Consider the following 12,249-nt stretch of genomic DNA (forward strand, 5'->3'; position numbering starts at 1 on the left):
TCTTTCACCCAAGGAAACAAATTGGCTTGACGTTCCTGTCTCTGGGAACGGCTTGTCCATTGTTTAACTCATTTAAAGATTGAATGCTTTCGCTGAAAAGTGGGGGCGCATGGTTATAGTTTGGAATGTTCCATACTCTGCAGAAAGTGACCAGTCTAAGAGTATGGCACGGCCATTGATTCAGGCACCTTCGTCGTGCCTTACCACCACCTCTGGTGGAACCTGATTGGTTTTTTTTTTTTTTTTTTTTTTTTTAAACCAATCTCCTCTGTACCTGCCGGACTGAACTGTTCTGGGGTGGCCTCTCTGTGGAAGGGAAGATGGGACTTTTTTTTTTTTTTATTTAATTTAAAGCAAACCTTTATTTTTTTTTATGTTAAGGGGTTAGGTGCAAGCGGTTGGGGTACCTCATAGGTTTGAGTTTCTTTTGCAAAAATGTTCTTTTGGTATTGTAGGGGTGATGGAGGAAATTAATGTTTGGGTGACAGTGGGAGAAAGAAGTGGGGGCTATCCAGTTATGTTTTCATTTTGAAGAAATCCTTTAAGCGGACCAGGTAGTCTCTGTTTCACACAAGCACCATGGTGTTTGGAGTGCTTCAGGCTTCCTCATTTAGTTATTATTATCTTGTGCTTACCTTGAAAACAGATGTTTACTTGTAATTCTTTTATTTTTGATTGTGAAGCTTCTTGTTTTTCGTTCAATATATTTATTAGATGTTTTTTTTTTTTAAACCTGCTTTGATTTTATTGCCTTTTTTTTAACTCTTTCAGATTAATGTTCATTCACTGGTTCAGAGTTTTCACCTCTGTGCATGCCCTGCTGCCGAAATTCAAATAATTCGTAAATGTGCCCTCGGTGGTGCATGAAGTAGAGTTGGGAAGGTTTCCTTCCAATTTGTTTATTGGTATTTTAAAGATTACAATTCCTAAACGTTTTACGGTTTTTAGTTCTGGACAATGGACTATTTCCTTTGGGACTTAATCTGTTTTTTTTTTATTTTAAATAACATGTGCATGTAATAAATCAACTGGCTGGGTTTACAACACGCTTGATGTGGACATTTGTTAATGATACACTGGATAGTCCAGCCAACAGCATAGGTAATGCAATTGTTTTACTTTTATCCTTTTCTGAAAGGAAAGTCCAAAAAGAGTTGGTGCTTTATGAGCCTCTTAGACATCTGCCTCTCGCAATAAGCGTGCCAAAGACTTGGAGCGCCTGTTTACTAATGTCTCGAAGTCCTAGGACATAGGGGTGACCAGAGTGTTAAAAAAAAAAAAACCTGAATCATTTTTGTAGCCCACAGACCTAGCAGATTAGATGGTTCTCGAGAGCGCTGGGTAGACCTGTGACAACCACACATCCTCTTTCAGGCGTTGGTGGCTCTAGAAAGCTGCTAGCTTGTGACTCGCTTATAGCCTGGCTGTGTGTGCACAAATCTGTACTAGTGATGCTTCTGCCTAGATAATAGTCCCTCCGTGCTACTAACCTTCACTGTGTCAGAAGAAGTCAAAGCTGCTGCTTGTTTGAGGGAAATGTAAGGGATATAGCTTCACTGATGCATGTTCTTACTGACTGGGCAGGAAAGACAATCTCAGGAGAGATCCCTTGGTAAATACTTCACAGGAGTGAAACATTTTAGGTTTTGGCAAAGAGTTAATGTTTTAATGGAAAATCTTTGGTTCTGAAACGTAACTGTATTCAAAAGCCAATTTTGCACCTGAATAAGTGACTACGTGCTCTAAGCTTGTGGATTGCACATCAAATTAGGTAATGGTTCTCGTAAAAACCAGCAGGTTTTCAGCCATGCTTACCTGTGTAGCTTTGTATTTTAGGGTCATTTCATACATGCCCCCATAAGCCTTGACACTTGGGCAGTGACATTTTTTCCCGACTCAGAGGAAACCCACCATGGCTCTGCTTGGACCCTGGTGGGTGACCCTGTCAATGGAAAAGGGCTGAACGGGAACAGACAGAAGTTGTGGTCACTCCTCTTCTGACTGGAGAGCGCTTTGAAGCAGTGTAGTTTATTAGAATACCTGCCTTTAATTACCAAGCACTCTTTAGCGCTCATCTGAGACGGCCCCTGCGCTGTAGCTTTTTCGGTTAACTTCAAGAGGGCTTGGAGCCCGCCCACTGCTTACCATTCGTTGGCTTCATTGTCACTCTTGTTGCTGGCACTTCATTCGATCGTGCGCGCTGCTTTCCCTTTCTCTTTTTCTCCCTTCCATGGAGTCTGAACCAATTACTGATTGCTTTTTGATTTGTAATTATTATTAGCATCTTTCCTCTCCTTGTGCTGGAATTGAGGTACCTTTTTTTCTTCTTCACCTGTAATTGTTGCTTGTACTCCCTCCCCACATCAAAACCTGCAATACTTCCTCGTCATTGCTTGGTCACTCGTTGCCTTGCCCTTTAAACAGACTGGTCAAACTTGGTATTATAACAAACACATTTTTTTGTAGATTTGACACTTTCCCAGGCTTCAACTCATTGCAGGTCCAGAAGAATGCTCCTGACCCACTGTTGACTGAAGGTACAGTTTCAGTTTACACCATGAGATGTTGTAAAATATTCATAGGTGAGACTGCTTTTATGTGAAGGTATCCAAATATTATACTCAGTGCCACTGCTTCATTTGAGCTGCTAGTTGCAGTTGGTGCCCACTGTCACTCATTTTCAGGGGTTCGCATAGTTTTCCTCCTCAGACTGTTACAGAACAAGAGAGAAAAGCACAAAAGGGAGACATAAGGGAGGGAAGGATGGCAAAATTGTGACAAAGAAAGCAAAGATGAAAAATAACCTGGCAGAGTGAGCTGAAAGGGCAGGGGGTGACTGGAGTGGTGGATGAAAGTGGCACACAGATCGGCAGTCTTGGTATTCAGCTGTGCTGCACTAAATACAAATCCAATAGTGTTGGGGCTAAATTTCCCCGAGGTGTCTTCCAGTAGGAGAGAGCACCAACTTTTCTTAATAGAATACGAGGAGTCAGCGTTGGTCTTCAATTTAATTAGTTTATTTGCTGCAGCGGGTTACAAGCCCAGTAGCATCTGCGTCTCCTCGTGCAAAGCAGTAGCAACCCAACCCTTCTCCCTGGTCACCTTTTATACTGTAATTTCCACCTCCCTCCCCCTGCGTGCTTAGTTAATTCTATATATGTGCAGAACCCATCCCTGAACTGGTTTTAGCAAGATCAGCAGGGTGCAGATTGCATCGTTAACAGAAACGGTTTCAACTGACAGGATACAGATAACATCTTATCAGAAAACATTTTGCAAACTGAGAGGATATAGGTGATGTCTCTACTGAAGCGCCTCAAGCTAACAAGATAACATCTCTAGGCTAAAATATCTCAGAATAGGGGAAGCAGCAGTACAAGCCATCTGCTAAGTGTGAGCAAACAAATTCAGAGTAAAGCATGTCTAAAGGTCAAACAGAATACATGTCGCAAGCAAAATGCAGTTCTGCTCGTAGTCATTACATTTAGCGAAATCACATTGCATACAAAATGTAGCCCTCATGTCAAGTTAAGAATTTTAAGTTCACTCAAACCGCCTCTTTTGCTATGAGGCGAACATTTTTCATCTAAATTTCTATGTTACACATCTCATAAAATACTCAGTTGTGAGCAAGCAAAGCATTTGTTGCATATACATTAACCGGGTGTGGACGACAAGCTCCCACACATGGTACAAATGACTGGCAAACAATTTATACAGAGGGACCATCCTACCACCACCCCAGCAATTATGAGTAGTCCTATGAGCACATTCCAACCCCAAGTAGTAAGAATTCCCCAGAACCATACTGACACGGTCCATGTCCCAGTCTCTTGGCGTATTTCTTCTGCTATTTTATGTAATTTATTTATTGCTAAGTGGACAGGAGGGGCATTATCTGGTATATGTACGCAGCAAGAAGACCCAATTATGCGGCATACACCACCACGGTCAGTCAGTATTAAATCTAAGGCAACCCGGTGTTGAAGAGTCATTAACCTATTGGCTTGCATCTCAACAGTTATGTTGGCTAATGCTCCTGCAGTCTCATTTATGACCGCTTCTACCCAGCAGGTGAGTCTCCGAATGTCTCTACTCACCAGACCTGCTCCTACTGGGTAGAACAGGGCTAAGAAGAAGTCCATGGCACCCTCACCTGTAGTGTCTGTTTGTTCAACTTCCCTTTTCTGCCAGTGATTGTCTTTGTTGTAGCTAGGAGGCGCAATATAAATGGGGGATGTAAGAAAGGCTATATAGCAAGCACCAGACCATTCTGGTGGGAGGCGAATAGAGGCATTCTTGCCACACACACACACACACACACTAGCAGGTGTTGCTGCAAATTCATGACGGCCTGTCCCATTTGATTGTACTGATGTCATGCATTTACTCTGGCAAATCTCCTTCTGTCCCTGGCGCGAGAAACAGAGGGGGGTCTTCACACTGGTCACTATTACTCTAGTTTGCAGTCACTTCCTTATCTCTGATGTGGGATAGGAGCTGTTATAACTTTCATATTCCTTTTCCTCCAGTTCATTGACCCTCCTCCCACTGTCTATTCCACATGTATTATTTAGTTTTGACAGGAAGTCAAGAAACCCCAGTATTTCCTTTGTTATGGACCTTTTTAGTAGGAGTGCTGTTAGTGCCATGAACTGACTTAATCTGCATGTACAATTAAATGAAAAGGGAAGAGTGCCAAACGGCATACTACTCTCTGTAGAATGGGGAAGGTACCTACAAACATAGTAATCAGATTTATAAAAAATTTGCTGAACTGCCCCCATCATTTTAATAAGTGTTTTTCATATAATCCGCCCTGTGGGCTTCCTTGTGGGACGCTAACATAAAAAAGTGATGTTCGGGAGGGGAAGCATTTGTGGGTAGTATCTTATGCATGGGAGCATGCTATTCGAGTGCGAAGAACGTCACTAATACTATGGAGCCTACGGAATGTAATGTAAATAATACAATACCCTTTTTAGGGTCGAGCCTGCGCTAGCATGCGCTTGTGCATGCTTATCGCTTGCAAGACGCTTTAGTAGTTAGAAAAGGGCTCAGAGCCCCGTCCATGTAACGTCAGTGTCTTTCATTGGTTCATGGGCTTGCCTTTTAAAATCTGCTTGCTTTCATTAGTGGAAGGCATGCATACGTCATGCCTTTTTACGGTGGTTAGCCCTCCTCGAGCGCAACGACCAAGTACCGCAGACATACGAGGCTCACTGTTTTATGTTCGGTTTGTGGACTACTTTTTATATTTTTTCACAGCGCGATCTTGATTGGCAGAAGTCGAGCGCTTTGCTTGCCATTGACCCTGGTACTTAGTTGATTGCACTTTTACCGGTTACGTAGATAATTGCACTTTTGCCAATAGGTTTCACTACGTGAACTGTAGCAGAGCAGAGCTCTTTTTTTTTTTCCTTTTAATGTAGCAAGAAAAGTCCGGTGGGGAATTTACAACTGCTAATAGCTCTAACTCGGAGAAATGCGAGACCTGTTGCATTGCAAATGCTTGTTTCTCTTGTTTCCCCCCCCCCCCCCCTTTTTCCTCCTCAGTAACATTGCTATACCTATCCATTTCCCTATCTACTCTATCAGACACTATTTACAATAATCCCCATTGGCCTTTATTTGAAAGCCTCACTGGTCAGATTATGGTCCGGTCGTTGGCGGTCTAAACCACTGGCAGGGGGTGCAGTCCTTCCTACAACGGTTTCTTCTGTTAAGTCTCTTTAGAATTCCCACAAGCTTTCCTTCTCAAACAGTATCTAGGTCCTATTAGTTCCTGTTCAAACAACTAAGGAGGAGAAGTGCTCTTATCTGCGTGTTCCTCAGGAGTCCTTATCTCCCCGTTCAGAACCACTTCTCCGTCTCTGAAAGGTATCTGGTAGGGAATGTATTCAGTCTCAGAGTCTGGCACGTTGTTAAGCACCCATTGATCACAGGGCAAAGGTCACTTTTTCACATGTGATGCGTGAATCCAGTTCTTTTTACCATCGTACTTCACAGCAGTTTGGGTCACTAGGAGGATCTGGGATGGGCCCTTCCACCTGGGCTCAAGGCTGGATTTTTCTGGAAGTTTTTCACAAATATCCAGTCCCCTGGCCACAGGAAATGGCCGCCCCCCTCGCACCTTTCTGGGTAGTGTCTCCTTGACCCGTTAGTGAGTAGAATGCAATTGTTCAGTGAGTTGCACACAATAATCCAAAAATAATGGATAATCAATGTCAGAGAACAGCTTTTTCCTCTGCACCCCCCACAAATTGGCTGGTCGTCCCATTATCACTTCATAGGGTGACACCTTAGTTCTAGAGTGTGGTGTATTTCTAATGGACAACAGTCCTATGGGGAGTGCGTCTGGCCACTTTAACTTTGTCTTGGCACATATCTTTACACTTATATATTTACTCTTCAGGATATCATTGTATCGTTCCACTTGGCCTGCTGCTTGTGGATGATTAGCACAATGAAACTTCTGTTGTATTTTTAAACCCTTACAGACCAAATCCATCAGCTGTCCAGTGAAATCGCTGCCATTGTCACTCCAAGTTGTTCGAGGCAGCCCATACCTAGGAATGTACTCTTTCATCAGTACCTTGGCGCACTGGCAGCGTAGCAATCAGTCATTGGATAGGCCTCCACTCATCTGCTGAACGTGCACACCACTACCAGTACGTACCTTGTTCACATGTTCCATTTCCACAAAATCCATCTGTAGGACTTCAATCGGAAGGTCTGGGGGTGCAAAATTTCCTTTAAGAACAGGGGTGCACTTTCCTACATTGTATGTCTGGCATATTATGCATCTTTGCACATGTGATGATGCACATTTAGTAATGTTCTGGTTGCACCAGACCTGGTCTAGCGTGTCCACTATACCCTGATTTGAGCTGGCACATGAGCTGAAGTACAATAGCATTTACATAGGCATCAGGTAACATTCACCTTTTCTTCCTTGTTTTATCCACCCAACACCCTTCTCTGTCCAAGGTTGCAGTACTATGCCACAACTTGAGTTCCTCCAGTGTTGCTGCATCCTGGATATCTTTTACACTGTTTTTTTGTCTTATTCATCATGTCTACCTCCGGTATCCATCTAGCTGTCCCTGCCACATACATGGGTGTCTGTTCACTCTGAGCTGTCTCTTTCGCTATTTGATCAGCATAAGCATTGCCTCTTCCCACATCATTCTCTATTTTCTTGTGGGCTGAACATTTTATAACTGCAATCTTACTGGGTAGTGTCCGGGCATTCAGTAATCTCACAATCAAATCCCCATGTTGTTTTCTCGTTCTGTGTGAAGTCATGAACCCTCTTTCTTTCCACAGTTTTCCAAGGGATTGTGCCACCCCAAAAGTATATTGGCTATCTGTGTAGACATTTACTCTTAACCCCTGGCTCAGTTCACAGGCTCTTGTTAGAGCTATCAGTTCTGCTGCTTGTGCAGAGTTTTGAGATATTTTGTTAGTCTCTACTACCGTCTTGAGTGTAGTGATGGCATACGCAGCAGTAGCCATTCCACTGGGTAATTTAAAACAAGACCCACCCACAAACAGTTCCCCTTCCCAGTCTTGCAGTGTTTGATCGGTAAGGTCAACTCTCCCTTTCGTCTCTTCCTCAGTGGTGATAATGCATTCATGAATGTGTTTGTCAGAAAGATCTTTGTCCGGGAGGGGCAACATGGTGGCTGGATTTAGGGCATTACATCTTCTGATGGTGATATGGGGTGCAAACAGCACCAACCCATATCCGGTCAATCTAGCATTGGTCAGATGTTGAGTCTGTGTTTTGTTAATAAAACATCTACTGCGTGTGGTTCCATGACTGTCAATCGGTGGCCCAATACATACCCCTCACTCTGGTTGACGACAGCCGCAGCAGCTTCTACCTCCCTTAAGCATCAAGGCAATGCTCGGGCCACCGGATCCAACATGGATGAAAAGTATGCACATGGTCAGTTCTATTCTCCATGTAACTGTGTTAGCAGGGCTAAACTTCATCCTTCATTTTCATGTACAAAAAGCGTAATTCTTTCTGATAGTCTAAGGTGGCCAATTCTGGTGCATGTTCAAAAGCCTGCTCACCTTCCTGTGTCCATTGTGAGGGTACATGTACATCTTTGAGGGTGAGTGCTACTAATGGTTTAACTATCATTGAGAAATTGGTATCCATTGTCCATAGTATGAGAGAATTCCTATAAAGGCTCTCACCTCTTTCTGTGTCCCGGGTCTCCTGAAGGCACCAATGGCTGAAATTCTTTGTGGATCAAGATTTTACCCCTCCCCCAACCCCCCGCCACCCCCACCTTTGACAGGAGGTGCCCTAAGTAGGAGACCTCCTGTTGACAGAATTGTAATTTTGGTAGGGATACTTTGTGACCCACTGTGGACAAATGTGTCAAAACCTGTAGTGTGGAGTATTTGCATTCGTCAGGTGGCACCTGCCACTAATATATCATCAATATACTGCAATAACACTGTACTCTCAGGGAGCTGGAGGAATCTAACTGACTTTTCAAAATCTGAGAGAAAATTGATGGACTCTGTATACCCATGGGGAGCCCAACAAAATTTGTAACATTTGTGTCTTAGAGTAAATGAGAACAAGTATTGACTTTAATCATGAATAGGAATGCTGAAGACTGCATTTTTAAGATCGATGACTGAAGTATTTGGCTGTGGGTGGAATCATGTTGAATAATGTGGTGACATCACGGACAATAGGGAACTGTGGTACTACAGTTTTATTAATGGCACGCAGATCAATAACCAATCTATACTCGGTTGGGGCATCCGGTGCGGTGGTCTTCACCACAGATAGTAGAGGACTATTGCTGGGGCTACCAAAACTTTCCTTTATTATTCCTTGGCGCAGCATGTGTTGAACGACTTGGAACAGCCCTGCCTCTACTTCTGGGGCTAGCTTATATTGGGGAATACGACGTAGAGGAGCACCATCCCGTACCTGTATTTCAATGGGGTCCATTTTTACAGTCCGCACGTCATTTTTGTCTGCGGCCCATAGGGAAGTGTTGATGGTACGCAGCTCTGGATGTGTGTCTAGGAGGGATGACACTGAATAGTTGCGTGTGGCAGCACATTTGTTGGGATTGGCTATAGTAACAGGGAACAATATAAGTGGGCATGCAATTTTTTTTTTTAGGATATCTAAACCAAGCAAATTCTCATGGCACCCCTCAGTTAGGAATAAAGAGTGTGGGACGGTAAAAGGCCCTACAGTAATAACAAGTGGCTTGGAGATGGGGCTGTGTACTGGTGTTCCTGCAAACCCAAGCAAAATGTTTGTAGACCCAGAGAGGGGTGTCCCAGGGAGAGAGTTGCGCATGGCTGAAGTATGCGTAGTGCCAGTGTCTTAACAGGAATGGATGATCCCTATTTTCTACATTCACACGTACATAGGGTCCTCGCTGATCAACAAGTATGGCTACTCCCCCATTACCCTCTCCTGGGCACCCCAATGACATATTGTCAGTATAATCATCCACTGTGTAGGAGTTGTCAAAGCAATTTTGGCGCGGCTGTTGCAATTCAGAGTGTGCTTTGAAATCATGTCTGGTAGCCTTCTCCCCTCCCCCCCCCCCCCCCCCCCCCTTCCTTTTTCCATTCACTGTCTGGTATCCTCGTCCACTTCCTCTCTGACCCTGTTCAGTGGTCCCCTGTAAATCTGGACAAGTGTCTTTCCAGGGTCCCTCGTTTTTGAAATAGGCGCAAGTGTTCAACCCTATTGATCTCTGTCCCTGTTGTGCCGGGGCCACTGAGTGTCCCCAACCAACTCCTCTTCCCCTCTGTCCCGTGTTATTACCTTGAAAGTGCTGGGGAAATGCCTGCACCATAAGCGCTTTTGTTTTTAAATCCTTCAATTTTTTTTATCTGTATGGTCTTGTCTAGCTTGAGACATATTTTCATAGTTGGTTGTCATAACTAACAATTCAGACGGATTCTGTGTTGGCCACGTACTCTCAGTTGTTTTAATAGCATCCCAGACATCCTTCTGTAAATTAGACACAAATGTATCTGCAAACATTAATTGTCCTGTCTGTGTATTAAGGTCCTGCCCACTAAAGGAGTGGACTATGTCCTCAAATCTGGAGAAAAAAAAAATCCGACACTTCCTCATCTACCTTCTGCTTGCTGGCGGCTAATTTGTCCCAATCTACATGTGTGTGCGTTACTATGGTCTGAAGATGTTGTATGATGAGCGCGGGTAGTTTACGCAAACGGTTGCTGGGGAGGGCAGCCGGCGCTTGCGCAGTGTTATCGTGTTCTAACGCCACCCACGTAGCCCCAAATATAGTAGCATCATTCACTCTTTCTCTGCTGCCAAATAGTGGGCGGTAGTAATGTACCAAAAAACATCTCTGTATCTTTATAGGTCATAATGGCCGTACTGCTGGCAGATTTCAATGCCTCGTAAAACAAAGTAGAGTTTTTTTCTGTAGTAAGGAAGACTTTTTCTAATACTGAGAAGTTCTGAACGTTGCCAAGGGGTATGTACATACTGACGAGCGAATCCTCCCTCAGCTATCTGTCGGGGTGAAGTTCATGCATCGGTAGCTGGTGACATGTTTTTCTTACAACCTGAGCATGTGTGAGACACCGTCCCACAGCATTACATTTTTCTACTAATCCAACTTCAGCCCTTAACAGACTGTATTCATCTACCTGTATGTCTGCCGGAAAGTCAATGTTTGCCTCTCACATTGGTCTCGCAATATCTTATGCATATGCTTAAGTATAATACCCTGTTGGACATCATTGTAATTCTTAAGCTGATGTAGTATTTTGACCATGGATGTTTTTCTTTTCTCATCCATCCAGCCTCTGGCAACATCGGGGAGGTGTAATTTGTGCGTGCTGGACCTAGAGACTTTTTCTGTGGTCAAATCCTCTTTGCTAAGTTTAAGTGTGGGAAACACCATGTCAAAGTCATTTTTCTCGTGGCATAAGGTTGGGAGTGAAGTACTGCCCCACGATGATGATCGCCCTCAGGTCCCAGATGGGACAGTATGGGTGGAACTGGTGCCAGTGGAAAAAGAGGGGGTACTAGTGGGTGTGGAAGGAGCTGAAGTAATGCTATATGTTAGAGGTGGCTGGGAGGGAACCGTCACAGCCACATTTTGGCCGCCATGTTCCACTAGTGCATGGTCATTTACATTTTGAGGTATGGGAGGTGCCTCATTTATAATGGGGGAGTAAGGTGGAGGGGGTTTATCGAGGAGATGTTGCTACAGCGGATCGGGGGCGTTGAATGTTCTTCTTTTAACTTGGGGGCACAGAGGGGTACATTTTACTTGTAGTCATCCTAAATTCCCTATTTCCATCCTCTATATTCTGTGCTCTCTGTTGATTAGCATAATCAGTTTTTGGGCTGGAGACTTATGTTTTTTTATTTGTTCTTTCATTCTAACCTTTCTTGCTTCTTTTTCCCAGGTACGATAACTATCCCACATAGCTCCCCATAATTTGTTTATTCCACATTTGTTCAAGGTAATAAAGTTTTTCATCATCCCAAGAGCCATTTAATGGCCATTGCCTTCTCCCACCTTTTCTTGTGTATTTGTGCCATAATGGGCCCCAGAGGGTTTGGCCCACACCATATTTCTTTAACACAAACCAAGCCGGGCTTCTCTCATCTGGCACAGGCATTGACTCATCTAGACTGAAGGACCCGAAACATCAACACCATTTAGAAATGAATTTCTTGAGCTTACTCATCCTTATCCTAAAAGCGGGTAACGGGCATGCAAAGGTCTTTTACTAAACCAAATGCCTAGGTCAGCAATATCTCAAAGCCAAGATTCAAGACGTCAAAACACCCCAAAAGGAACAAAGTGACATAGAACAGTCTCACCAATTAAATGCAGTCAAATGGCTTGGTCAAGTCAGGGGCTGAGTCTTCTCTTCTTGAAACGCAATTTAGTCTACCCTCCTACTGGTTCTCGGGGGAAGAAATTCTTTACAGATGGATGGATGTTGGGAACGTTGGATGGCAGCAGCAAGAAACTCATCTTAAGGCAGGGTGCCCCTAGGATCCGCTGTTTCTGGTCTCTGTCTATCACAGGCTTCTAGTCTGTCTAATTTTTTGCCAAGATGATCTCAGCAGTGCCTCCATTTGTTGGGGTTAAATTTCCCCAAGGTGTCTTCCAGTAGGAGGAAGCACAAACTTTTCTTAATAGACTATAAAGCTTCAGCGTTGGTCTTCAGTTTCATCAGTTTATTACCTGCACA

The sequence above is a fragment of the Pleurodeles waltl genome, chromosome 5, assembly GCF_031143425.1.
Source record: "Pleurodeles waltl isolate 20211129_DDA chromosome 5, aPleWal1.hap1.20221129, whole genome shotgun sequence".
In the NCBI taxonomy this organism is placed as follows: domain Eukaryota; kingdom Metazoa; phylum Chordata; class Amphibia; order Caudata; family Salamandridae; genus Pleurodeles; species Pleurodeles waltl.